The sequence below is a fragment of the Ornithorhynchus anatinus genome, unplaced genomic scaffold (assembly GCF_004115215.2).
Source record: "Ornithorhynchus anatinus isolate Pmale09 unplaced genomic scaffold, mOrnAna1.pri.v4 scaffold_175_arrow_ctg1, whole genome shotgun sequence".
Classification (NCBI taxonomy): Eukaryota; Metazoa; Chordata; class Mammalia; order Monotremata; family Ornithorhynchidae; genus Ornithorhynchus; species Ornithorhynchus anatinus.
In genome coordinates this window covers 1,248,478-1,275,055 of record NW_024396702.1, presented here as the reverse complement: position 1 = coordinate 1,275,055, position 26,578 = coordinate 1,248,478, and positions in this window count along the sequence as shown.

Genomic DNA, 26,578 nt, shown 5'->3' with positions numbered 1-26,578 from the left:
TTTAGCTTCCAAGACTTTGCCTTCCAGACCTGGCCCTGAACCCTACTCGTTTCAGCTTCGCCCCCCCAGCAGTCCCCCTAGCCCCCCCGCCCCCCTCCCACCTTTGCATTCCAGGCCTGGCCCTGAACCCTTCTCTTTCCATTTTTGTCCCTTACACTTTGCCTTGCAGGCCTGGCCCCGAACTCTTTTCTTTCCAGTTTTGGCTCTACAGCCTTTGACTTCCAGGCCTGATCCCCCTTCCTTTGCCTTGCAGGCCTGGCCCACAACTCTTCTCATTCTGGTTTTGGCACCCCAGTCTTTGCCTTCCAGCCCTGGTCCCGAACCATTCTCTCTCCAGTTTTGGTCCCACAGCCTTTGCCTTGCAGTCCTGGCCCTGAATCCTTTTCTTTCCAGTTTTGGCTCTCCAGCCTTTGACTTTCAGACCTGGCCCCTCTGCTGTTGCCTTCCAGGCCTAGCCCAGAACCCTTCTTGTTCCAGTTTGTACCTCCCATCCTTTGCCTCCCAAACCTGTCACAGAATTATTCTCTTAATCGTTTTGACCCTAGAGTTTTGCCTTGCAGGCCTGGCCCAGAACTCTTTTCTTTCCAGTTTTGGCTCTCCAGACTTTGCCTTCCAGGCCTGGCCCTGAACCCATCTCTTTCCAGTTTATGACACCCCAGCGTTCCAAGCCTGGGCCCAACCCTTCTCATTCCAGGTTTAGCCCCCATCCTTTACCTTCCAGGCCTGGCTCTAAAACCTTGTCAATACAGTTTTGGCCCCCAGCCTTTGCCTTCCAGGCCTGGCCAGGAATCCTTCTCATTCCAGGCCTGCCCCCCAGCTTTTGCCTTTCAGGCCTGTCACCCAACACTTTAACCGAACACTTCTTTTTCCAGTTTGGGCTGCCTAGCCTTTGCTTTCCAGTCCGGATCCCCGTACCCTTCTCTTTCTAGTTTTGCCCCACACCCACACCCCAGCCATTGTGTTTCAGGCCTGGCCCAATCCCTTCTCTTTCCAGTTTTGGCCCCCCAGGCTTTACCTTCCAGACCTGGCCCCAATCCCTTCTCATACTTTACCTGGCTCCCCAGCCTTTGGCTTTCAGCCCTTTCCTTGAACCCTTCTAGTTCCAGTTTACCTCCACAAACTTTGCCTTCCAGGCCTACCCCTGAACCCTACTCTTTCCACTTTAATTCCCCAGCCTTTACTTTCCAGGCCTTCTCCAGGACCCTTTCCGTTAAGGTTTTGCCACCACCCCACCACGGCCTTTGCCTTCCAGGCCTGTGCCCAAATCTTTCTCATTCCAGTTTTGTCCCACAGCCTTTGACTGCCAGGCCTGCTCCCTCAGCATTTGGCTTACAGACCCGTCCCCAAATCATTCTTGATCCAGACCTGGCCACACATTCTTTGCCTTCAAGGCCTGCCCATAACACTTCTCATTTCAATTTTGGCCCCCCAGCCTTTGTCTTCCAGGCCTATCCCCGAATCTTTCTCTTTCCTGTTCTGTAGCCCCCCCGCCCGCCGCCGCCCCGCCTGCAACCTATGCCTTCGAGAGCTGGCCCTGAACACTACTCGTTCATGTTTTGCCGCCCCCCCCCCAGCCACCCTAGCCCCCCCAGCCATTGCATTCCCAGCCTGGCCCTGAACCCTTCTAATTCCAGTTTCGTCCCTTAGCCTTTGCCTTGTAGGCCTGGCCCTGAACTCTTTTTTTCCAGTTTTGCCTCTCCAGCCTTTGACTTCCAGACCTGACCCCCCATCCTTCGTCTTGCAGGCCTGGCCCAGAACCCTTCACATTCTAGTTTTGGCCCACGAGCCTTAACCTTTCAGGCATGGCCACCCAGCCTTTGCCTTCCAGGTCTGGCCACGAACTCTTCTTATTCCACGTTTGGCCCATCAGCCTTTGTCTTCCAGGTGTGGCCCCTCAACCTTTGAATTCCAGGCCTGGCCCCCCAGCCTTTGCCTTTCAGGCCTGTCACCGAACACTTTCACCGAACACTTCTTGTTCCAGTTTGGGCTCCCTTGCCTTTGCTTTTCAGTCTGGGTCCCCGAGCCTGTGCCTTCTGGACATGGCCCCGTACCCTTCTTTTTCTAGTTTTGCCCCCCACCCCCAACCCAGCCTATGTTTTTCAGGCCTGGCCCCAAGACCTTCTGTTTCCGGTTTTGGCCTTCTAGCCTTTCTCGTCCAGACCTGGCCCCAAACCCTTCTCATTCTATGCCTGGCTCCTCAGCCTTTGACTTCCAGCCCTTTCCCCAAACCATTCTCGTTGCAGTTTGCTTCCACAACCTTTGCCTTCCAGGCCTGCCCTGAACCCTACTCTTTCCACTGTAACTCGCCAGCCTTTGCCTACCAGGCCTTGTCCAGAACCCTTCTCCTTCCTCTTTGGCCACCACCCCCCGCCCACCACAGCCTTTGCCTTTCAGGCCTGTGCCTAAATCCTTCCCGTTCCAGTTTTGTCCCCCAGCCTTTGACTTCCAGGCCTGGTCCCCCAGGCTTTGCCTTGCAGACCTGCTGCCAAGTCCTTCGTCTTCCAGGCCTGGCCACCCAGTCTTTGCCTTCAAGGCCTGCCCCTAAGACTTCTCATTCCAGTTTTGGCCCCCCAGCCTTTTTCTTCCAGGCCTGTCCCCGAATCCTTCTCTTTCCAGGTTTAGCTTGCAAGACGTTGCCTTCCAGACCAGGCCCTGAACCCTACTCGTTCCAGATTTGCCCCCGCGATCCCCCTTCCTAGATACTGTACCTTCCAGCCTTTGCCTTCCAGGTCTGGTCCCCCGGCTTTTGCATTCTAGGACTGTCCCCCTCCAGGTCTTTCCAGCTGTGGCCCCTATCCCTTCCTCTCCCAGTTTTGGCCCCTTAGCCTTTGCCTTCCAAGTCTGGTCCCCCAGGCGTTGCCTATCAGGCCTGGACCCGGAAACCTCTCATTCCAGTTATGGCCTCCGAGCCTCTGTCTTCAAGGCCTATCAATGCAGGCTAAGCCTTCCAGGACTGGCCCCCCAGCCAGGTCTTTCCAGGTCTGGCTCCTATCCCTTCTCCTTCCAGTTTTGTACCCTCAGCCTTTGCCTTCAAGCCTGGCCATGAAGTCTTGTTGTTCTAGTTTTAGCCACCCTGCCTTTGCCTTCCAGGCTTGGCCCCCCCAACCACTGCTTTCCACACCTGGCCCAGAACCCATCTTGTTGCAGTTTTGGTCCCCCAATCTTTGCATTCCAGGCCTGCCCCTGACCCCTTATCATTCCAAGCCAGGGCCCCCATCCTTTGCCTTCCAGTCCTGACTTCGAATCCTTCTCGTTCCAGCTTTGCCCCCACAGACTTGGACTTCCAGGCTTGGCCCGAACCCTTCTCTTTCCAGATTTAGCTTCCAAGACTTTGCCTTCCAGACCTGGCCCTGAACCCTACTCGTTTCAGCTTCGCCCCCCCAGCAGTCCCCCTAGCCCCCCCGCCCCCCTCCCACCTTTGCATTCCAGGCCTGGCCCTGAACCCTTCTCTTTCCATTTTTGTCCCTTACACTTTGCCTTGCAGGCCTGGCCCCGAACTCTTTTCTTTCCAGTTTTGGCTCTACAGCCTTTGACTTCCAGGCCTGATCCCCCTTCCTTTGCCTTGCAGGCCTGGCCCACAACTCTTCTCATTCTGGTTTTGGCACCCCAGTCTTTGCCTTCCAGCCCTGGTCCCGAACCATTCTCTCTCCAGTTTTGGTCCCACAGCCTTTGCCTTGCAGTCCTGGCCCTGAATCCTTTTCTTTCCAGTTTTGGCTCTCCAGCCTTTGACTTTCAGACCTGGCCCCTCTGCTGTTGCCTTCCAGGCCTAGCCCAGAACCCTTCTTGTTCCAGTTTGTACCTCCCATCCTTTGCCTCCCAAACCTGTCACAGAATTATTCTCTTAATCGTTTTGACCCTAGAGTTTTGCCTTCCAGGCCTGGCCCTGAACCCATGTCTTTCCAGTTTAGCTCCCCCAAGGCTTTGCCTTCCAGACCTGACCCTGAACCCTTCTCGTTCCATTTATGACACCCCAGCGTTCCAAGCCTGGCCCCAACCCTTCTCATTCCAGGTTTAGCCCCCATCCTTTGCCTTCCAGGCCTGGCTCTTAAACCTTCTCATTCCTGTTTTGGCCCCCATCCTTTGCCTTCCAGGTCAGGCCAGGAATCCTTCTCATTCCAGGCCTGCCCCCCAGCTTTTGCCTTTCAGGCCTGTCACCCAACACTTTAACCGAACACTTCTTTTTCCAGTTTGGGCTGCCTAGCCTTTGCTTTCCAGTCCGGATCCCCGTACCCTTCTCTTTCTAGTTTTGCCCCACACCCACACCCCAGCCATTGTGTTTCAGGCCTGGCCCAATCCCTTCTCTTTCCAGTTTTGGCCCCCCAGGCTTTACCTTCCAGACCTGGCCCCAATCCCTTCTCATACTTTACCTGGCTCCCCAGCCTTTGGCTTTCAGCCCTTTCCTTGAACCCTTCTAGTTCCAGTTTACCTCCACAAACTTTGCCTTCCAGGCCTACCCCTGAACCCTACTCTTTCCACTTTAATTCCCCAGCCTTTACTTTCCAGGCCTTCTCCAGGACCCTTTCCGTTAAGGTTTTGCCACCACCCCACCACGGCCTTTGCCTTCCAGGCCTGTGCCCAAATCTTTCTCATTCCAGTTTTGTCCCACAGCCTTTGACTGCCAGGCCTGCTCCCTCAGCATTTGGCTTACAGACCCGTCCCCAAATCATTCTTGATCCAGACCTGGCCACACATTCTTTGCCTTCAAGGCCTGCCCATAACACTTCTCATTTCAATTTTGGCCCCCCAGCCTTTGTCTTCCAGGCCTATCCCCGAATCTTTCTCTTTCCTGTTCTGTAGCCCCCCCGCCCGCCGCCGCCCCGCCTGCAACCTATGCCTTCGAGAGCTGGCCCTGAACACTACTCGTTCATGTTTTGCCGCCCCCCCCCAGCCACCCTAGCCCCCCCAGCCATTGCATTCCCAGCCTGGCCCTGAACCCTTCTAATTCCAGTTTCGTCCCTTAGCCTTTGCCTTGTAGGCCTGGCCCTGAACTCTTTTTTTCCAGTTTTGCCTCTCCAGCCTTTGACTTCCAGACCTGACCCCCCATCCTTCGTCTTGCAGGCCTGGCCCAGAACCCTTCACATTCTAGTTTTGGCCCACGAGCCTTAACCTTTCAGGCATGGCCACCCAGCCTTTGCCTTCCAGGTCTGGCCACGAACTCTTCTTATTCCACGTTTGGCCCATCAGCCTTTGTCTTCCAGGTGTGGCCCCTCAACCTTTGAATTCCAGGCCTGGCCCCCCAGCCTTTGCCTTTCAGGCCTGTCACCGAACACTTTCACCGAACACTTCTTGTTCCAGTTTGGGCTCCCTTGCCTTTGCTTTTCAGTCTGGGTCCCCGAGCCTGTGCCTTCTGGACATGGCCCCGTACCCTTCTTTTTCTAGTTTTGCCCCCCACCCCCAACCCAGCCTATGTTTTTCAGGCCTGGCCCCAAGACCTTCTGTTTCCGGTTTTGGCCTTCTAGCCTTTCTCGTCCAGACCTGGCCCCAAACCCTTCTCATTCTATGCCTGGCTCCTCAGCCTTTGACTTCCAGCCCTTTCCCCAAACCATTCTCGTTGCAGTTTGCTTCCACAACCTTTGCCTTCCAGGCCTGCCCTGAACCCTACTCTTTCCACTGTAACTCTCCAGCCTTTGCATACCAGGCCTTGTCCAGAACCCTTCTCCTTCCTCTTTGGCCACCACCCCCCCGCCCACCACAGCCTTTGCCTTTCAGGCCTGTGCCTAAATCCTTCCCGTTCCAGTTTTGTCCCCCAGCCTTTGACTTCCAGGCCTGGTCCCCCAGGCTTTGCCTTGCAGACCTGCTGCCAAGTCCTTCGTCTTCCAGGCCTGGCCACCCAGTCTTTGCCTTCAAGGCCTGCCCCTAAGACTTCTCATTCCAGTTTTGGCCCCCCAGCCTTTTTCTTCCAGGCCTGTCCCCGAATCCTTCTCTTTCCAGGTTTAGCTTGCAAGACGTTGCCTTCCAGACCAGGCCCTGAACCCTACTCGTTCCAGATTTGCCCCCGCGATCCCCCTTCCTTGCCTTGGAGGCCTTGGAGGACCTCCCAGGCTTTGCCTTCCGGCCCTGGCCCGAAGCATTCTCTCTCCAGCTTTGGTCCCACAGCCATTCCCTTGCAGGCCTGGCCCTGAATCCTTTTCTTTCCCTTCTTGTTAAAGTTGGGGCCTTAATAATAATAATGTTGGTATTTGTTAAGCGCTTACTATGTGCCGAGCACTGTTCTAAGCGCTGGGGTAGACATAGGGGAATCAGGTTGTCCCACATGGGGCTCACAGTCTTAATCCCCATTTTACAGATGAGGGAACTGAGGCACAGAGAAGTTAAGTGACTTGCCCACAGTCACACAGCCGACAAGTGGCAGAGCTGGGATTCGAACTCATGAGCCCTGACTCCAAAGCCCGTGCTCTTTCCACTGAGCCACGCTGCTTCTCCATCCTTTGCCTTCCAAGCCTGGCCCAGAACCATTCTCTTAATACTTTTGGCCCTAGAGCTTTTGCCTTCAAGGCCTGGGCTCAAACCCTTCTTGTTCCGGGTCCTTCCCCCGGAGCTTTTACCTTCCAGGCCTGGCCCTGAACGCATCTCTATCCACTTAAGCTCCCCCAAGGCCTTGCCTTCCAGACCCTGAACACTTCTCGTTCCAGTTATGACACCCCAGCGTTCCAAGCCTGGCCCCAACCATTCTCATTCCAGGTTTAACCCCCATCCTTTGCCTTCCAGACCCGGCTCTAAAACCTTCTCATTCCAGTTTTGCGCCCCAGCCTTAACCCTTAAGGCCTGGCCCGTCAGCCTTTGCCTCCCAGGCCTGTCACCCAACACTTTCACCGAAAACCTCTGGTTCCAGTTTGGGATCCCTAGCCTTTGCTTTCCAGTCCGGGTCCCCGAGCCATTGCCTTCCAGGAATGGCCCCGTACTCTTCTCTTCCTAGTTTTGTCCCCCACCCTCACCCCAGCCTTTGTTTTTCAGTCTGGCCCAAACCCTTCTGTTTCCAGTTTTGGCCCCACAGCCTTTGCCTTCCAGACCAGGCCCCAAACCCTTCTCATTCTATTCCTGGCTCCCCAGGCCTTGGCTCCAACGCTTTCCCCGAGCCCTTCTCGTTCCAGTTTGCCTCCACAACCCTTGCCTTCCAGGCCCGTCCCTGAACCCTACTCTTTTCACTTTAACTCCCCAGCCTTTGCCTTCCAGGCCTTGTGCAGAACCCTTCTCGTTCCAGTTTGGCCACCCCACCACCACAGCCTTTTCCTTCCCGGCCTGTGCCCCAATCCTTCTCGTTCCAGATTTGTCCCCTAGCCATTGCCTTCCAGGCCTGGTGCCCCAGCCTTTGAATTGCAGACCTGTCCCCAAATCCTTCTTCATACAGGCCTGGGCACCCAATCTTGGCCTTCAAGGCCTGCCCCTAACACTTCTCATTCCAGGTTTGGCGCCCCGGCCTCTGTCTTCCAGGCCTGTTCCTGAATCATTCTCTTTCCAGTTCTGCCCCCCTCTCCAATCTATGCCTTCAAAGCCTGGCACAGAAGCCATCCGATTCACGTTTTGCCATCCCAGCCTTTGCTTTCCAGACCTGGCCCCCCAGGCTTTGCTATCCAGGTCTGGCCCCCTGGCCTTTGTCTTCCAGGCCTGGCCCTCCAGTCTTTGTCTTCCAGGCTTGGCCAGGAACGCATGGCGGTCCAATTTTGGGCCCTCAGCATTTGCCTTCCAGGCCTGGCCCCACAACCTTTGCCCTCGAGGCCTGGCCCCAAACCCTCTTGTTCCAGTTTTGGTCCCCCAAACCTAGCCTTCCAGGCCTAGCCCCAAACCCATCTTGTTCCAATTTGAGCCCCCCGGCCTTTGCTTTCAGGACCTGGCCCCTAACACTTCTCATTCCAGTTTTGTCCCCCCAGCCTTTGCCTTAAAGGACTGGGCCCCAACCCTTCTCTTTCCAGTTTTAGTTGGCTTGTCTTTGCCTTCCAGGTCTGGCCCCCTGAACATTGTCTTCCCGGCCTGGCCCTCCAGCCTTTCTCTTCCAGGCCTGGCCCTCCAGCCTTTGCCATCCAGGCCTGGCCCTCCAGCCGTTGCCCTCGAGGCCTTGCCCTCCATCCTTTGCCTTCCAGGCTTGGCCAGGAACGCTTCTCTGTCCAGTTTTGGTCCCTCAGTATTTGCCTTCCAGGCCTGGCTCCACAGCCTTTGCCTTCGTGGCCTGGCCCCAAACACTCTTGTTCCAGTTTTGGACCCCTAATCTTAGCCCCAAACCCTTCTTGTTCCAGTTTGTGACTCTAGGCCTTTGCCTTCAGGGCCTGGCCCCTAACGGTTCTCATTCCAGTTTCGCCCCCCAACGTTTGCCGTACAGACGTGACCCAGAACCCTTCCAGTTCCAGTTTTGCCACCCCAGCCATTGCCTTCCAGGCTTGTCACCGAACCCTTCTCATTCCAGGTTTGCCCCAACAGACGTTCCTTTCCAGGCCTGGCCCGTATCCTTCTCATTCCAGTTTTGCCTGCCCCGCCTATGCCTTCTAGGCCTTTCACCCAAACCATCCCATTCCAGTTTTGCCACCCCAACCTTTGCCTTCCAGGCCTGTCCCCGAACCCTTCATGTTCCAAGCCTGGCCCCCCACTCTTTGCCTTCAAAGCCTGGTACCCCTGCCTTTGCCTTCCAGGCCTGTCCCCGAATCCATCTCTTTCCAGTTTTGCCACCCCAACCTTTGCTTGTCAGGCCTGGCCCAGAACACCTTTCCTCCCAGCTTTGGCTCCACATCTTTTGCCTTCCAGGTCTTGCCCCGAACGTTTCTCTTAATAGTTTTGGCCCTAGATCCTGTACCATCCAGGTCTGTCCCCAAACCATTCTCATTCCAGTTTTGTGCCCACAATTTTTGCCTTCCAGGCCTGACCTCCAACTATTCTCTTTCCAGTTTTAGTCGGCTTGTCTTTCCCTTCCAGGTCTGGCCCCTTGGCCTTTGTCTTCAAGAACTGGCCCTCCAGCCTTTGCCTTCGAGGCCTGGCCCTCCAGCCTTTGCCCTCGAGGTCTGGCCCCAAACCCTCTTGCTCCAGTTTTGGGCCCCTAACCTTAGCCTTCCAGGCCTAGCCCCAAACCCTTCTTGTTCCAGTTCCGTGGCCTTTGCCTTCAGAGCCTGGCCCCTAACACTTCTCATTCCAGTTTCGGCTCCCCCCAACTTTTGCCTCCCAGACCTGACACAGAAACCTTCCCGTTCCAGTTGTGCCACCCCAGCCTTTGCCTTCCAGGCCTGACACCGAACCCTTCTCATTCCAGGTTTGCCCCAACAGGCTTTCCTTTCCAGGCCTGGCCCGCATCCTTCTCATTCCACTTTTGGCCTCCAAGCATTTGCCTTTTAGGGCAAGCCCCAGGCCTTCTTGTTCCAGTTTCGGTCCCAAAGCCTTTGCCTTCCAGGCCTGGCCCTAACCCTTCTTGCTCCAGTTTCGCCTCCCACCCCACCCCCGCCCAGCCTTCGACATCCAGGTTTGGCCTCCAACCCTTCTCTTTCCAGTTTTGGCCTCCAGGGTTTGGCTTCCAGGTCTGGACGAGAACCCTTCTCATTCCAGTGTTGCCACCAAACCTTTGCCTTCTAGGCCTGGCCCTGAACCCTTTTCGTTCCAGTTTTAGCCCCCAAAACTTTCCCTATCAGAAAATGTCTCATTCCTGTTTTGGCCTTCCTACCTTTGCTTTCCAGGCCTGGCCACACAGACTTTGCCTTCTAGGCCTGACCCTCCGACTTTTGCATTCTAAGACTGTCCCCCTCCAGGTCTTGCCAGGTCTGGCCCCTATCCCTTCCTGTCCCAGTTTTGGCCCCTTAGCCTTTGCCTTCCAGGTCTGGTCCCCCAGGCTTTGCCTATCAGGCCTGGACCTAGAAACGTCTCATTCCAGTTTTGGACTCCCGGCCTTTGTCTTCAAGGCCTATCCATGTAGGCTCTGCCTTCCAGGACTGGCCCCCCAGCCAGGTCTTTCTAGGTCTGACTCCTATCCCTTTCCTTCCAGTTTTGTACACTCAGCCTTCAAGTCTGGCCATGAACTCTTGTTGTTCCAGTTTGAGCCACCCTGCCGTTGCCTTCCTGGCCTGGCCTCCCCAACCACTGCTTTCCACACCTGGCCCAGAGCCTATCATGTTCCAGTTTTGGTCCCCCAGCCTTTGCATTCCAGGCCTGGCCCGGGACCCTTCGCTTTCCATTTTTGTCCCTTAGCCTTTGCCTTGCAGGCCTGGCCCCGAACTCTTTCCTTTCCTGTTTTGGGTCTCCAGCCTTTGACTTCCAGACATGATGCCCCTTCCTTTGCCTTGCAGGCCTGGCCCTGAATTCTTTTCTTTCCAGTTTTGGCTCTCCAGCCTTTGACTTCCAGACCTGGACGCTCTACCTTTGCCTTCCAGGCCTGGCCCAGAACCCTTCTTGTTCCAGTTGGGGCCTCCCATCCTTTGCCTTCTAAGCCTGGTCCAGAACCATTCTGGCCCCAAGCCCTTCGGTTTCCAGTTTTGGGCCCCATGTCTTTGCCTTCCAGACCTGGCCGCCCCAAACCCTTATTCTATGCCTGGCTCCCCAGCCTTTGACTTCCAGCCCTTTCCCCGAACCCTTCTCGTTCCAGTTTGCCTCCACAACCTTTGCCTTCCAGGCCTGCCCCTGAACCCTACTCTTTCCACTTTAACTCCCCAGCCTTTGCCTTCCAGGCCTTGTCCAGAACCCTTCTCCTTCCACTTTGGCCACCCACCCCCACCACCACCGCCTTGGCCTTCCAGGCCTGTGCCCAAATCCTTCCCGTTCCAGTTTTGTCCCCCAACCTTTGACTTCCAGGCCTGGTCCCCCAGGCTATGCCTTGCAGTCCTGTCGCCAAATCCTTCGTCTTCCAGGCCTGGCTCCCAGTCTTTGCCTTCAAGGCCTGCCCCTAATACCTCTCATTCCAGTTTTGGGCGCCCAGCCTTTTTCTTCCAGGCCTTCCCCGAATCTTTCTCTTTCCAGATTTAGCTTGCAAGACTTTGCCTTCTAGACCTGGCCCTGAACCCTACTCGTTCCAGATTTGCCCCCCACCATCCCCCCTACCCGCCCCCGCCACAGCCTTTGCATTCCAGGCCTGGCCCTGAACCCTTCCCTTTCCCTTTTTGTCCCGTAGCCTTTGCCTTGCAGCCCTATCCCTGAATCCTTTCCTTTCAAGTTTTGGCTCTCCAGCCTTTGCCTTCCAGACCTGGCCCCTCTGCCTTTGCCTTCCAGGCCTGGCCCAGAACCCTTCTTGTTCCAGTTGGGGCCTCCCATCCTTTGCCTTCCAAGCCTGGCCCACAACCGTTCTCTTAATACTTTTGGCCCTAGAGCTTTTGCCTTCAAGGCCTGGCCGCAAACCCGTCTTGTTCCGTGCCCTTCCCCCCGAGCTTTTGCATTCCAGGCCTGGCCCTGAACCCATCTCTATCCAGTTAAGCTCCCTCAAGGCTTGGCCTTCCAGACCTGACCGTGAACACTTCTCGTTCCAGTTATGACACCCCAGCATTCCAAGCCTGGCCCCAACCTTCCTCATTCCAGGTTTAGCCCCCATCCTTTGCCTTCCAGGCCTGGCTCTAAAACCTTCTCATTCCAGTTATGGCCCCCAAGCTTTAACCCTTCAGGCCTGGCCCGCCACCCTTTGCCTCCCAGGCCTGTCACCGAACACTTTCACCAGACACTTCTTGTTCCAGTTTGGCCTCCCTAGCCTTTGCTTTCCAGTCCGGGTCCCCGAGCCATTGCCTTCCAGGCATGGCCCCGTATCCTTCTCTTTCTAGTTTTGTCCCCCACCCCCACCCCAGCCTTTGTTTTTCAGACCTGGCCCAAACCCATCTGTTTCCAATTTTGGCCCCAAAGCCTTTGTCTTCCAGACCTGGCCCCAAACCCTTCTCATTCTATGCCTGGCTCTCCAGCCTTTGGCTTCCAGCTCTTTCCCCGAACCCTTCTCGTTCCAGTTTGCCTCCACAACTTTTGCCTTCCAGGCCTGCCCCTGAACCCTACTCTTTTCACTTTAACTCCTCAGCCTTTGCCTTCCAGGCCTTGTCCAGAACCGTTCTCGTTCCAGTTTGGCCACACCCCCACCACTACCTTTGACTTCCCAGCCTGTGCCCCAATCCTTCTCGTTCCAGTTTTGTACCCCAGTTGTGGCCTTTCAGGCCTGTTCCCCCAGCCTTTGAATTGCAGACCTGTCCCCAAATCCTTCTTCTTACAGGCCTGGGCACCCAGTCTTTGCCTTCAAGGCCTGCCCCTAACACTTCTCATTCCAGTTTTGGCCCCCCAGCCTTTGTCCTCCAGGCCTGTCCCTGAATGCTTCTCTTTCCAGTTCTGCCCGCCCCCCCCCTCAACCTATGCCTTCCAGGCCTGGCCCAGAAACCATCCCATTCACTTTTTTCACCCCAGCCTTTGCATTCCAGGCCTGGCCCCCCAGGCTTTGCCTTCCAGGATTGTCCCCCAACCAGGTCTTTCCAGGTCTGGCTCATACCGCTTCCCGATCCAGTTTTGGCCACTCAAACTTTGCCTTCCAGGCCTGGCCCCCCAGCCTTTGCCCTCGAGGCCTGGCCCCAAACCTTCTTGTTCCAGTTTTGGCCCCCCAACCTTAACCTTCCAGCCCTGGCTCCCAACCCTTCTTGTTCCAGTTTTAGCCTTCTAGGCCTGGCTCCTAGACATTGTTTTCCAGGCCTGACCCCAAAGGCTTCTCGTTCTAGTTTTGACCACAAAGCCTTTGCCTTCCACGCCGGGCCCAGAACCCTAATCTTTCCAGGTTTGCCCCTCCAGCCTCTGCCTTATAGGCCTGGCCCCGAACCTTTCTTGTTCCACTTTTGGCCCCCCAGGCTTTGCTTTCCAGTCCTGGCCATGCATCCTTTGCCTTCCAGGTCTGGTCATGCAGCCTTTGCATTTCAGGCCTGGCATTCCAGATTTTGCCTCCTAGGTCTGTCCTCTCGGGCCAGTATTTACAGGCCTGTCCTCGAATCTTTCTCTTGTCAGTTTTGGCCCTTCAGGCCTTTGCCTTCCAGGCTTGGCCCGAATGCTTCATTGTCCCATTTTGGCCCCTCAGCGTTTGCCTTTCAGGCCTGGCCCCACAGGCTCTGTCTAGGAGGTCTGGCCCCCAACGCTTCTGGTTCCAGCTTTAGACCCCGAACCTTTGCCATCTGGGCCAAGCCCCGAACCCTTCTCCTGCCACTTTTGGCACTCAGCCTTTTCCTTTGAAGCATGGCGTCCTGGCCTTGGCCTTCCAGGCTTGTCCTCAAAGTCTTCTCGTTCCAATTATGCCCCCCTAGCCTTTGCCCTCGAGGCCTGGACCCAAACCCTCTTGTTCCAGTTTTGGCCCCCCAACCTTAGCCATCCAGGCCTAGCCCCAAACCATTCTTGTTCCAGTTTGAGCCCCCGGCCTTTGCCTTCAAGGCCTGGCCCCTAACACATCTCATTCCAATTCTGCCCCCCAACCTTGGCCTTCCAGACCTGACCCAGAAACCTTCCCGTTCCAGTTTTGCCACCCCAGCCTTTGCCTTCCAGGCCTGACACCGAACCCTTCTCATTCCAGGTTTTCCCCGCCAGACCTTCCCTTCCAGGCCTGGCCCGAACCCTTCTCATGCCAGTTTTGACCCCGAAGCATTTGCGTTTCAGGCCAGGCCACAAAGCCTTCTTGTTCCAGTTTTGGCCCGAAAGCCTTTGCCTTCCAGACCTAGCCCCTAACCCCTGTTGATCCAGTTTTGTCCTCCCCCTCCCCCCCGCCCAGCCTTTGCCCTCCAGGTCTGGCCTCGAACCTTTCTCTTTCCAGTTTTGGCCCCCAGTTTGGCCTTCCATTTCTGGACCATAACCCTTTTCATTCCAGTTTTGCCACCCTAGCCTTTGCCTTCTAGGCCTGGCCCTGAACCCTTTTCGTTCCACTTTTAGCTCCCGAAACTTCGCCTGTCAGCTCCGGCCCTGAAAATGTCTCTTTCCAGTTTTGGACTTCCAACCTTTGCTTTCCAGGCCTGGCCACACAGCTTTTGCCTTCCAGGCCTGGCCCCACCGCTTTTGCATTCTAGGACTGCCCCCGCCCCCCAGGTCTTTCCAGGTCTGACCCCTATCCCTTCCTCTCCCAGTTTTGGTCCCTAGCCTTTGCCTTCCAGGTCTGGTCACCCAGGCTTTGTCTATAAGGCCGGGACCCGGAAACCTTTCATTCCAGTTTGGCCTCCATGCCTTTGTCTTCAAGGCCTATCCATGCAGGGTCTGCCTTCCAGCACTGGCCCCCAGCCAGGCCTTTTGCCTTCCAGGCCTTGACCCGCACCCTTCTCTTAATAGTTTTGACCCTACATCCTGTACCTTCCAGGCCTGTCCCCAAACCATTCTCATTCCAGTTTAAGTCAGTTTGTCTTTCTCTTCCAGGTCTGGCCCCCTGGCCTCTGTCTTCCCTGCCTTGCCCTCCATCCTTTGTCTTCGAGGCCTGGCCCTCCATCCTTTGACTTCCAGGTTTGGCCAGGAATGCTTCGCGGTCCAATTTTGGGCCCTCAGCATTTGCCTTCCAGGCCTGGCCCCACAGCCTTTGCCCTCGAGACCTGGCCCAAACGCTCTTGGTCCAGTTTTGGCCCACCAACCTTAGCAATCCAGGCCTAGCCCCAAGCCCTTCTTGTTCCAGTTTGAGCCCCCCGGCCTTTGCCTTCAAGGACTGGTGCCTAACACTTCTCATTCCAGTTCTGCCCCCCAACCTTTGCCTTCCAGACCTGACCCAGAAAACTTCCCGTTCCAGTTTTGCCACCTCAGCCTTTGCCTTCCAGGCCTGACACCGAACCCTTCTCATTCCAGGTTTACCCCGCCAGACTCTCCTTTCCAGGCCTGGCCCGAATCCTTCCCATTACAGTTTTGGCCCTTAGCATTTGCCTTTCAGGGCAGGCCTCAAAGCCTTCTTGTTCCAGTTTTGGCCCCAACGCCTTTGCCTTCCAGGCCTGGCCCCTAACATTTTTGCAGTTTTGCAACAGTTTTGCCCCCCCCCCCGACCATTCCCCCACCCAGTCTTTGTTCTCCAGGTCTGGCCTCCAACCCTTCTCTTTCCAGTTTTGGCCTCCAGATTTGGCCTTCCACGTCTGGACCAGAATCCTTCCCATTCCACTTTTGCCACCCAACCTTTGCCTTCTAGGTCTGGCCCGGAACCCTTTTCGTTCCAGTTTTAGGCCCCGAAACTTTGCTTTGCTTTGCTTTGCCTATAAGGCCTGGAGCCAGAAACCTCTCATTCCAGTTTTGGCCTCCCAGCCTTTGTATTCAAGGCCTGTCCATGCAGGCTCTGCCTTCCAGGAATGGCCCCCCAGCTAGTTCTTTCCAGGTCTGACTCCTATCCCTTTTCCTTCCAGTTTTGTACCCTCAGCCTTTGTCTTCAAGTCTGGCCATGAACTTTTGTTGTTCCAGTTTGAGCCACCCTGCCGTTGCCATCGAGGGTTGGGCCACCAACCACTGCTTTCCACACTTGGCCCAAAACCCATCTTGTTCCTGTTTTGGTCCCCCAGCCTTTGCATTCCTTGCCTGGATCCGACCCCTTAACGTTCCAAGCTAGGGTCTCCAGCCTTTGCATTCCAGGCCTGGCCCTGAACCCTTCTCTTTCCATTTTTGTCCCTTGGCGTATGCTTTGCAGGCCTGGCCCCAAACTCTTTTCTATCCAGTTTTGGCAATCCAGCCTTTGACCTCCAGACCTGATCCTCCTTCCTTTGCCTTTCAGGCCTGGCCCTGAATCCTGTTCTTTCCAGTTTGGGCTCTCCAGCCGTTGACTCCCAGACCTGGCCCCTCTGCCTCGAGGCCTGGCCCCAAACCCTCTTGTTCCAGTTTTGCCCCCCGCAAACTTAGCCTTCCAGGCCTAGACCCAAACACTTCTTGTTCCAATTTGAGCCCCCCGGCCTTTGACTTCAGGGCCTGTCCCCTAACACCTCTCTTTCCAGTTCTGCCCCCAACCATTGCCTTCCAGACCTGACCCAGAAACCTTCCCTTCCAGTTTTGCCACCCCAGCCTTTGCCTTCCAGACCTGACATGGCACCCTTCTCATTCAACCCTTCAAGCCTGGCCATGAACTCTTTTTGTTCTAATTTTAGCCACCCTGCCTTGGCCTTCCAGGCCTGGCCCCCCAACCACTACTTTCCACACCTGGCCCAGAACCCATCTTGTTCCAGTTTGGTCCCCCAGCCTATGCATTCCAGGCCTGGCCCCGACTCCTTATCGTTGCAAGCCTGGCCCCCCAGCCTTTGCGTTCCAGGCCTGACTTGGAATCCTTCTGGTTCCAGCTTGGACCCCACAGCCTTGGACTTCCAGGCTTGGCCCGAACCCTTCTCTTGCCAGATTTAGCTTCCAAGACTTTGCCTTCCAGACCTGGCCCTGAAACCTACTCGTTCCAATTTTGCCCCCCGCCCACTCACCCAGCCCCCCTTGCCCCCCCGGCCTTTCATTCCAGACCTGACCCTGAACCCTACTCGTTCCAGTTTTGCCCCTCAGCAGCCGCCCTAGACCCACCACCCCAACCTTTGCAATCCAGACCTGACCCTGAACCCTTCTCTTTCCATTTTTGTCCCTTACCCTTTGCCTTGCAGGCCTGGCCCCAAACTCTTTTCTTTCTACTTTTGGCTCTCCAGCCTATGACTTCCAGACCTGATGCCACTTTCTTTGCCTTGCAGGCCTGGCCTAGAACAGTTCTCATTCTAGTTTTGCCCTCCCAGCCTTTGCCTTCCGGACCTGGCTCCGTACCATTCTCTCTCCAGTTTTGGTCCCATACATAGCCTTTGCCTTGCAGGCCTGGCCCTGAATCCTTTTCTTTCCAGTTTTGACTCTCCAGCCTTTCACTTCCAGACCTGGCCCCTCTGCCTTTACCTTCCAGGCCTGGCCCAGAACCCTTCTTCTTCCAGTTGGGCCTCCCATGCTTTGCCTTCCAAGCCTGGCCCAGAACCATTGTCTCAATAGTTTGGGGCCTAGAGCTTTTGCCTTCCAGGCCTGGGCCCAAACCCTTCTTGTTCCAGGCACTTTCCCCCCAAGCTTTTGCCTTCCAGGTCTGGCCCTGAACACCTCTCTTTCCAGTTTAGCTCCCCCAAGGCTTTGCCTTCCAGACCTGACCCTGAACCCTTCTCGTTCCAGTTATGACACACCAGCGTTCCAAGCCTGGCTCCAACCCTTCTCATTCCAGGTTTAGCCCCCATCCTTTGCCTTCCAGGTCTGGCTCTAAAACCTTCTCATTCCAGTATTGGTCCACCAGCCTAAACCTTTCAGGCATGGCCCCCCCCCAGCCTTTGCCTTCCAGGTCTGGCTAGGAACCCTTCTCACCCCAGGTTTGGCCCCCCAGCCTTTGTCTTCCAGGTGTGGCCCCTCAACCTTTGAATTACAGGCCAGGCCCCCCAGGCTTTGCCTTGCAAGCCTGTCACCGAACACTTTCACCGAACATTTCTTGTTCCAATTTGAGCTCCCTAGCCTTTGCTTTCCATTCCGGGTCCCCGAGCCATTGCCTTCCAGGCATGGCCCCGTATCCTTGTCTTTCTAGTTTTGCCCCGCCCCCCCGACCCCAGGCTTTGTCTTCCAGGCCTGTCCCCGAATCCTTCTCTTTCCAGTTCTGTCCGCCCCCCTGCAACCTATGCCTTCCAGGCCTGGCCCACAAACCATCCCATTCACGTTTTTTCACCCAGCCTTTCCTTTCCATGCCTGGCCCCCTGTCTTTGCCTTTCAGGCCTGGCCCTCCAGCCTTTGCCTTCTAGGACTGTCCTCCCGGCCAGGTTTTTCCAGGCCTGTCCTCGAATCCTTCTCTTTTCAGTTTTGGCGCTTCAGGCCTTTGTCTTCCAGGCTTTGCCCGAATGCTTTGCGGTACAGTTTTGGCCCCTCAGGGTTTGCCTTTGGCCTGGCCCCCCAGGCTTTGCCTTGGCGGTCTGGCCTCGAACCCTTCTAGTTCCAGTTTTAGACCCCAACCTTTGCCATCTGGGCCAAGCCCCGAACCCTTCTCCTGCCACTTTTGGCCCTCAGCCTTTTCCTTCGAGGCCTGGCCCCCAGGCCTTGGCCTTCCAGACTTGTCCTCAAAGTCTTCTCATTCCAATTTTGGTCCCCCAGCCTTTGCCTTCCAGGCCTGTCCCCAAAACCATCCCATTCCAGTTTTGCCTGCCCCCCAACCTTTGTCTTCCAGGCCTGTCCCCGAATTCTTCTTGCTCCAAGACTCATCTCCACCCAGTCTTCGCCTTCCAGGCCTGGTAACCCTGCCTATGCCTTCCAGGCCTGTTCCAGAATCCTTCTCTTTCCAGTTTTGTCACCCCAAACCTGGCTAGTTAGGCGGGGCCCAGAACACTTTTCATCCCAGTTTTGGCTCCACATCTTTTGCCTCCCAGGCCTTGCCCCGAACCCTTCTCTTAATAGTTTTGGCGCTAGATCCTGTACCTTCCAGGCCTGTCCCCAAACCATTCTCATTCCAGTTTTGTTCCCCCAGCCTCTGCCTTCCAGGCTTGGCCAGGAACGCGTGGAGATCCAGTATTGGGCCCTCAGCAATTGCCCTCGAGGCCTGGCCCCAAACCCTCTTGTTCCAGTTTTGCCACCCTAGCCTTTGCCTTCCAGGCCAAGCCCCAAACCCTTCTTGTTCCAGTTTGAGCTCCCCGGCCTTTGACTTCAAGGCCTGGACTCTTACACATCTCATTCCAGTTCTGCCCCCCAACCTTTGCTTTCCAGACCTGATCCAGAAACCTTCTCGTTCCAGTTTTGCCCCCCTACAACCTCTGCCTTCCAGGCCTGTCCCCAAACCCTTCTTGTTGCAAGCCTCGCCACCACCAAGTCTTTGCCTTCCAGACCTCTCTCCGAATCCTTCTCTTTCCAGTTTTGACACCCCAACCTTTACTTGTCAGCCCTGGCCCAGAACACTTTTCATCCCAGTTTTGGCTCCACATCTTTTGCCTTCCAGGCCTTGCCCCGAACCCTTCTCTTAATAGTTTTGGCCCTAGATCCTGTACCTTCCAGGCCTGTCCACAAACCATTCTCATTCCAGTTTTGTCCAGCTCCAAACCCTTCTCGTTCCAGTTTGAGCCCCCTGGCCTGTGCCGTCAAGGCCTGGCCCCTAACACTTCTCATTCCAGTTCTGCCCCCCAACATTTAACTTCTAGACCTGACCCAGAAACCTTCCCGTTCCAGTTTTGGCACCCCTGCCTTTGCTTTCCAGGCCTGACACCGATCCCTTCGCATTCCAGGTTTTTCCCGCCAGACATTCCTTCCGAGGCCTGGCCCCAACCCTTCTCATTCAATGTTTTGGCCCCAAGCATTTGCCTTTCAGGCTGGCCCCCGAGGCTTTGCCTTGGAGGTCTGGCCCCGAACCCTTCTGGTTCCAGTTTTAGACACCCAACCTTTGCAATCTGAGCCAAGCCCCGAACCCTTCTCCTGCCACATTTGGCCGTCAACCTTTTCCTTCGAGGCATGGCCCGCCGGCCTTGGCCTTCCAAGCTTGTTCTCAAGTCTTCTCGTTCCAATTTTGCCAGTCTTTGCCTTCCAATCCTGGCCCCAAACGCATCACATTCCAGTTTTGCCCCCCCCAACCTTTGCCTTCCAGGTCTGTCGCCGAACCCTTCTTGTTCCAAGCCTCGCCCCCACCCAGGCTTTGTCTTCCAGGCCTGGTACCCCTGCCTGGAACCTGCCTTCCAGGCCTGGCCTCGAATCCTTCTCTTTCCAGTTTTAGTCGGATTGTCATTGCTTTCCAGGTCTGGCCCCCTGGTCTTTGTCTTCCAGGCCTGACCCTCCAGGCTTTGCCTTCGAGGCCTGGCCCTCCAGCCTTTGCCTACGAGGCCTGGCCCTCCATCCTTTGCCTTCCAGGTTTGGCCAGGAATGCTTCGCGGTCCAGTTTTGGGCCCTCAGCATTCGCCTTCCAGGCCTGGCCCCAGAGATTTTGCCCTCGAGGCCTGGTCCCAAACCCTCTTGAATTCAGGGTCTGGTCCCTACCACTTCTCTTTCCAGTTCTGCCCCCAACCTTTGCCTTCCAGACCTGACCCAGAAACATTCCCGTTCCAGTTTTGCCACCACAGCCTTTGCCTTCCAGGCCTGACACCGGACCCTTCTCATTCCAGGTTTTCCCCCCGAGACTTTCCTTTCGAGGCCTGACCCGAACCCTTCTCATTCCAGTTTTGGCCCCCAAGCATTTGCCTTTCAGGCCTGGCCCCCGAGGCTTTGCCTTGGAGGTCTGGCCCCGGAACCTCCTGTTTCTTGTTTTAGACACCCAAACCTTTGCCATTTGGGCCAAGTCCCGAACCCTTCTCCTGCCACTTTTGGCTCTCAGCCTTTTCCTTCGAGCCATGCCCCCCACGGCCATGGACTTCCAAGCGTGTCCTCCAAGTCTTCTCCTTCCAATTATGCCGCCCCCAGCCTTTACCTTCCAGGCCTGGCCCTAAAACCATCACATTCCTGTTTTCTCCTCCCACCAACTTTTGCCTTCCAGGCCTGTCCCCGAATCCTTCTTGTTCCAGGCCTCTCCCCAACCCAGTCCTTGCCTTCCTGGCCTGGTACCCCTGCGTTTGCCTTCCAGGCCTGTCCGCGAATCCTTCTCATTCCAGTTTTGTCCCCCCAGCCTTTTGCTTTTGCCTTCCAGGAGTGGCCCCGAACTCATCCCTTTCCAGTTTAGCTCTCCCAAGGTTTGCCTTCCAGACCTGACCCTGAACCCTTCTAGTTCCAGTTATGATACCCCAGCGTTCCAAGCCGAGCCCCAACCCTTCTCGTTCCAGGATTAGCCCATATCCTTTGCCTTCCAGGTCTGGCTCTAAGACCTTCTCATTTCAGTTTTGGCCTCCCAGCCTTAACGTTTCGGGCATGGTCCCACAGCCTTTGCTTTCCAGATCTGGCCAGGAACACTTCTCATTCCAGGTTTGGCCGCCCAGCCTTTGTCTTCCAGGTGTAGCCCCTCAACCTTTGAATTCCAGGCCTTGCCCCCCAGCCTTTGCCTTCCAGGCCTGGCCCCCAAACCATCCCATTCCAGTTTTGCTACCCCAACCTTTGCCCTCCAGGCCTGTATCCGATCCCTTCCGGCTCCAAGCCTGACCCCCGCAGTCTTTGCCTTCCAGGCCTGCTACCCATGCCTTTGCCTTCCAGGCCTGTCCCCGAATCCTTCTCTTTTCAGTTTTGGTCCTTCAGGCCTTTGCATTCCAGGCTTGGCCCAAATGATTCATGGTCCAGGCTTGGCCCCTCAGCGTTTGCCTTCCAGTCCTGGCCCCCCAGGCTTTGGCTGGGACGTCTGGCCCCGAACCCTTCTGGTTCCAGTTTTAGACCCCAAACCTTTGCCATCTGGGCCAAGCCCCGAACCCTTCTCCTGCCACTTCTGGCACTCAGCCTTTTCCTTCGAGGCATGGCCTCCTGGCCTTGGCCTTCCAGGCTTGTCCTCTAACTCTTCTCGGTCCAATTATGGCCCCCCAGCCTTTTCCTTACAGGCCTGGCCCCAAACCATCCCATTCCAGTTGTGCCCCCTCAACCTATGCCTTCCAGACCCGTCCCTGAAGACTTCTTGTTCCAAGCCTCGCCCCCACCCAGTCTTCGCCTCCCAAGCCTGGTACCCCTGCCTTTGCCTTCCAGGCCTGGCCTCGAATCCTTCTCTTTCCAGTTTTAGTCGGTTTGTCATTGCCATCCAGGTCTGGCCCCCTGGTTTTTGTCTTCCAGGCCTGGCCTTCCAGGCTTTGCCTTCTAGGCTTGGCCCTCCAGCCTTTGCCTACGAGGCCTGGCCCCCCATCCTTTGCCTTCCAGGTTTGGCCACGAATGCTTCGCTGTCCAGTTTTGGGCCCTCAGCATTTGCCTTCCAGGTCTGGCCCCACAGCCTTTGCCCTCGAGGCCTAGTCCCAAACCCTCTGGTTCTAGTTTTGGCCCCCCAACCTTAGCCATCTAGGCCTAGCCCCAAACCCTTCTTGTTCCAGTTTGAGACCCCCGGCCTTTGCCTTCAAGGTGTGGCCCCTAACACCTCTCATTCCAGTTTTGCCCCCCAACTTTTGCCTTCCAGACGTGGCCTAGAAACCTTCCCGTTCCAGTTTTGGCACCTCAGCCTTTGCCTTCCAGGCCTGACACCGAACCCTTCTCATTCCAGGTTTGCCCCGTCAGACTCTCCTTTCCAGGGCTGGCCCGAAGCCTTCTCATTGAAGTTTTGGCCCCCAAGCATTTGCCTATCAGGGCAGGCCCCAAAGCCTTCTTGTTCCAGTTTTGGCCCCAAAGCCTTTGTCTTCCAGGCCTGGCCCCAACTCCTCTTCCTCCAGTTTTGCCCCCCATTCCCTCGCCCGGCCTTTGCCCTCCAGGTCTAGCCTCCATCCCTCCTCTTTCCAGTTTTGGCCCCCAGATTTTGCCTTCCACGTCTGGACCAGATTCCTCCTCATTGCACTTTTGCCATCCAACCTTTGCCTGCCAGGCCTGGCCCTGAACCCTTTTCGTTAGACTTTTAGGCCCCGAAACATTGCCTAGCAGGCCTGGCCCTGAAAATGTCTCATTCCAGTTTTAGCCTTCCAACCTTTGCTTTCCAGGGCTGGCCACACAGCCTTTGCCTTCTAGGCCTAGCCCCCCGGCCTTTGCATTCTAGGACTGTCCTCCCGGCCAGGTTTTTCCAGGCTTCTCCTCGAATCCTTCTCGTGTCAGATATGGCCCTTTAATACTTTGCCTTCCAGGCTTGGCCCGAATGCTTCAGGGTCCAGTTTTGGCCCCTCAGCGTTTGCCGTTCAGGCCTGGCCTCCCAGGCTTTGCCTGGAAGGTCTGGCCTCGAACCCTTCTAGTTCCAGTTTTAGACCCCAACCTTTGCCATCTGGGCCTGGCCCTAAACCCTTTTCGTTCCAGTTTTAGGCCCCGAAGCTTTGCCTCTGATGCCTGGCCCTGAAAATGTCTTATTCCAGTATTGGCCTTCCAACCTTTGCTTTCCAGACCTGGCCCCACAGCCTTTGCCTTCTAGGCCTGGACCCCCGGCTTTTGCATTCTAGGACTGTCCCCCTCCAGGTCTTTCCAGGTCTGGCTCCTATCCCTTCTTGTCCGAGTTTTGGCCCCTTAGCCTTTGGTTTCCAGGTCTGGTCCCCCAGGCTTTGTCTATCGGTCCTGGACCCGGAAACCTCTCATTCCAGTTTTGGCCTCCCAGCCTTTGTCTTCAAGGCCTATCCAGGCAGGTTCTGCCTTCCAGGAATGGTCCCCCAGCTGGTCTTTCCAGGTCTGACTCCTATCTCCTCTCCTTCCAGTTTGGTATCCTCAGCCTTTGCCTTGAAGCCTGTCCATGAAGTCTTGTTGTTCTAGTTTTAGCCCCCCTGCCTTTCCCTTCCCGGCCTGGCCTCTCCTACCACTGCTTTCCACACCTGGCCCAGAACCCATCCTGTTCCAGTTTTGGTCCCCCAGCCTTTGCATTCCTGGCTTGACCCGCACCCCTTAGCGTTCCAAGCCAGGGCCCCCAGCCTTTACCTTCCAGGCCTGACTTCGAATCCTTCTCGCTCCAGCTTTGTCCCCACAGCCTTGGACTTCCAGGCTTAGCCCGAACCCTTCTCTTGCCAGATTTAGCTTCCAAGACTTTGCCTTCCGGACCTGGCCCTGACCCCTACTCGTTCCAGGTTTGCCCCCCACGAGCCCCCCTAGCTCCCCCAGCCTTTTCATTCCAGGCCTGGCCCTGAACCCTTCTCTTTCCAGTTTTGTCCCTTCGGCCTTGCCTTGCAGGCCTGGCCCCGAACTCTTTTCTATCCAGGTTGGGCTTTCCAGCCTTTGACTTCCAGACCTGATCCCCCTTCCTTTGCCTTACAGGCCTGGCCCTGAATCCTTTTCTTTCCAATTTTGGCTCTCCATCCTTTGACTTCCAGACCTGGCCCCTCTGCCTTTGCCTTCCAGGCCTGGCCCAGAACCCTTCTTGTTCGAGATTGGTCCTCCCAACCTTTGCCTTCCAAACCTGGCCCAGAACCATTCTCTTAACAGTTTTGTCCCTAGAGCTTTTGCCTTCCAGGCATGGGCCCAAACCCTACTTGTTCCAGGTCCTTCCCCCCGAGCTTTTGCCTTCAAGGCCTGACCCTGAACTCTTCCCGTTCCAGTTATGACACTCCAGCATTCCAAGCCTGGCCCCAACCCTTCTCATTACAGGTTTAACGCCCATCCTTTGCCTTCCAGGCCTGGCTCAAAACCCTTCTCATTCCAGTTTCGGCCCCCCAGATCTTAACCTCTCAGGCATGGCACCCCAGCCTTTGCCGTCCATGTCCGGCCAGGAACCCTTCTCATTCCAGGTCTGCCCCCCCCCCAGTCTTTGTCTTCCAGATGTCGCCCCTCAACCTTAGAATTCCAGGCTTGGCCCGCCAGCCTTTGCCTTCCAGGCCTTGTCACTGAACACTTTCACCGAACACATCTTGTTCCAGTTTGGGCTCCCTAGCCTTTGCTTTTCCGTCTGAGTCCCCGAGCATTTGCCTTCCAGGCATGGCCCCGTACACTTCTTTTTCTAGTTTTGTCCCGAACCCCCACTCCAGCCTTTGTCTTTCAGGCCTGCTCCCCAAACACTTCTGTTTCCAGTTTTGGCCCCCGAGCCTTTGCCTTCCAGACGTCGCCCAAACCCTTCTCATTCCATGCCTGGCTCCCCAGCTTATGGCGTCCAGCTCTTTCCCCGAACCCTTCTCGTTCCAGTTTGCCTCCACAACCCTTGTCTTCCAGGCCTGCCCCTGAACCCTACTCTTTCCAATTTAACTCCCCAGCCTTTGCCTTCCATGCCTTTTCCAGAACACTTCTCGTTCCAGTTTTGCCACCCCTCCACCACAGCCTTTGCCTTCCAGGCCTGTGCCCAAATCCTTCTCGTTGCAGGTTTGTCCCCCAGCCTTTGCCTTCCAGGCCTGGTCCCCCAGCCATTGCCTTCCAGGCCTGGTCCCCCAGCTTTTGCCTTGCAGACCTGTGCCCAAATCCTTCTTGTTCCAGGCCTGGCCACCCAGTCTTTGCATTCAAGGCCTGCCCCTAACTCTTCTCATTCCAGTTTTGGCCCCCCAGCCTTTGTCTTCCAGGCCTGTCCCCAAATCCTTCTCTTTTACAGTTCTGCCCCCGCTCCCCCCCGCCCAATCTATGCCTTCAAAGCCTGGCGCTGAAACCATCCCATTCCCGTTTTGACATCCCAGCCTTTGCTTTCCAGACATGGCCCCCCAGGCTTTGCCTTCCAGGTCTGGCCCTCCAGCATTTGCCTTCGAGGCCTGGCCCTCCATCCTTTGTCTTCGAGGCTTGGCCAGGAACGCTTCGCGGTCCAGTTTTGGGCCCTCAGCATTTGCCTTCCTGGCCTCGCACCACAGCCTTTGCTCTCGAGGCCTGGCCACAAGCCCTCTTATTCCAGTTTTGGCCTCCCAACCTTAGCCTCCCAGGCCTGGCTCCCAACCCTTCTAGTTCCAAGGTTGGCTCCTAGACATTGCTTTCCAGGCCTGATCCCAAAGGCTTCTCGTTCCAGTTTTGACCCCAAAGCCTTTGCCTTCCACGCCTGGCCCAGAACCCTTCTCTTTCCAGCATGGGCCCTCCAGCCTTTGCCTTCTAGGCCTAGCTCCGAACCTTTCTTGTTCCACTTTTGACCCCCCAGGCTTTGCCTTTCAGTCCTGGCCATGCAGCCTTTGCCTTTCAGGCCTGGCCCTCCAGCTTTTGCCTTCTAGGACTGTCCTCCCGGCCAGGTTTTTCCGGACCTGTCCTCGAATCCTTCTATTTTCAGTTTTGGACCTTCAAGCCTTTGCCTTCCAGGCTTGGCCCGAATGCTTCACGGTCCAGTTTTGGCCCCTCAGCGTTTGCCTTTAAGCCTGGTCCCCCAGGCTTTACCTTCGAGTTCTCTCCCCGAACCCTTCTGGTTCCAGTTTTAGACCCCCAACCTTGACCATCTGGGCCAAGCCCCGGACCTTTCCACTGCCAACCTGGGCCCTGAGCCTTTTCCTTCGAAGCCTGTCGCCCCCGGCCTTAGCCTTCCATGCTTGGCCCCAAAGTCTTCTCGTTCCAATTTTGGCCCCCCAGCATTTGCCTTCCAGGCCTGGCCCCCAAAACATCCCATTCCATTTTTGCCCCCCACCCAACCACTGCCTTCCAGGCCTGTCCCCGAAGCCTTCTTGTTCCAAGCCTGGCCCCCCAGTCTTTGCCTCCAAGGCCTGGGACCCCTGCCTTTGTGGCCTTTGTCTTCCAGGCTTGGCCCTCCAACCTTTGCCTTCGAGGCCTGGCCCTCCATTCTTTGCCTTCCAGGCTTGGCCAGGAACGCTTCGTGGTCCAGTTTTGGACCCTCAGCATTTGCCTTCCAGGCCTGGCTCCACAGCCTTTGCCCTCGCGGCCTGGCTCCAAACCCTCTCAAACCTTCCCGTTCCAGTTTTGCCACCCCTGCCTTTGCCTTTCAGGCCTGACACCGAACTCTTCTCATTCCAGGTTTGCCCCAACAGACTTTCCCTTCCAGGCCTGCCCCGAACCCTTCTCATTCCAGTTTTCGCCCCCAAGCATTTGCCTTTCAGGCCTTTCAAACAACAAGCCTTCTTGTTCCAGTTTTGACCCCAAAGCCTTTGCCTTCCAGGCCTGGCCTCTAACAATTCTTGCTCCAGTTTTGTCCTCCCCCTTCCCCCTCGACCAGCCATTGCCCTCCAGATCTGGCCTGGACCTCTTCTTTTTCCAGTTCTGGCCCCCAGGCTTGACCTTCCATATCTCAACCAGAACCCTTCTCATTCCAGTTTTGCCACCCTAGCCTTTGCGTTCTAGGTCTGGCCCTGAACCCTTTTCG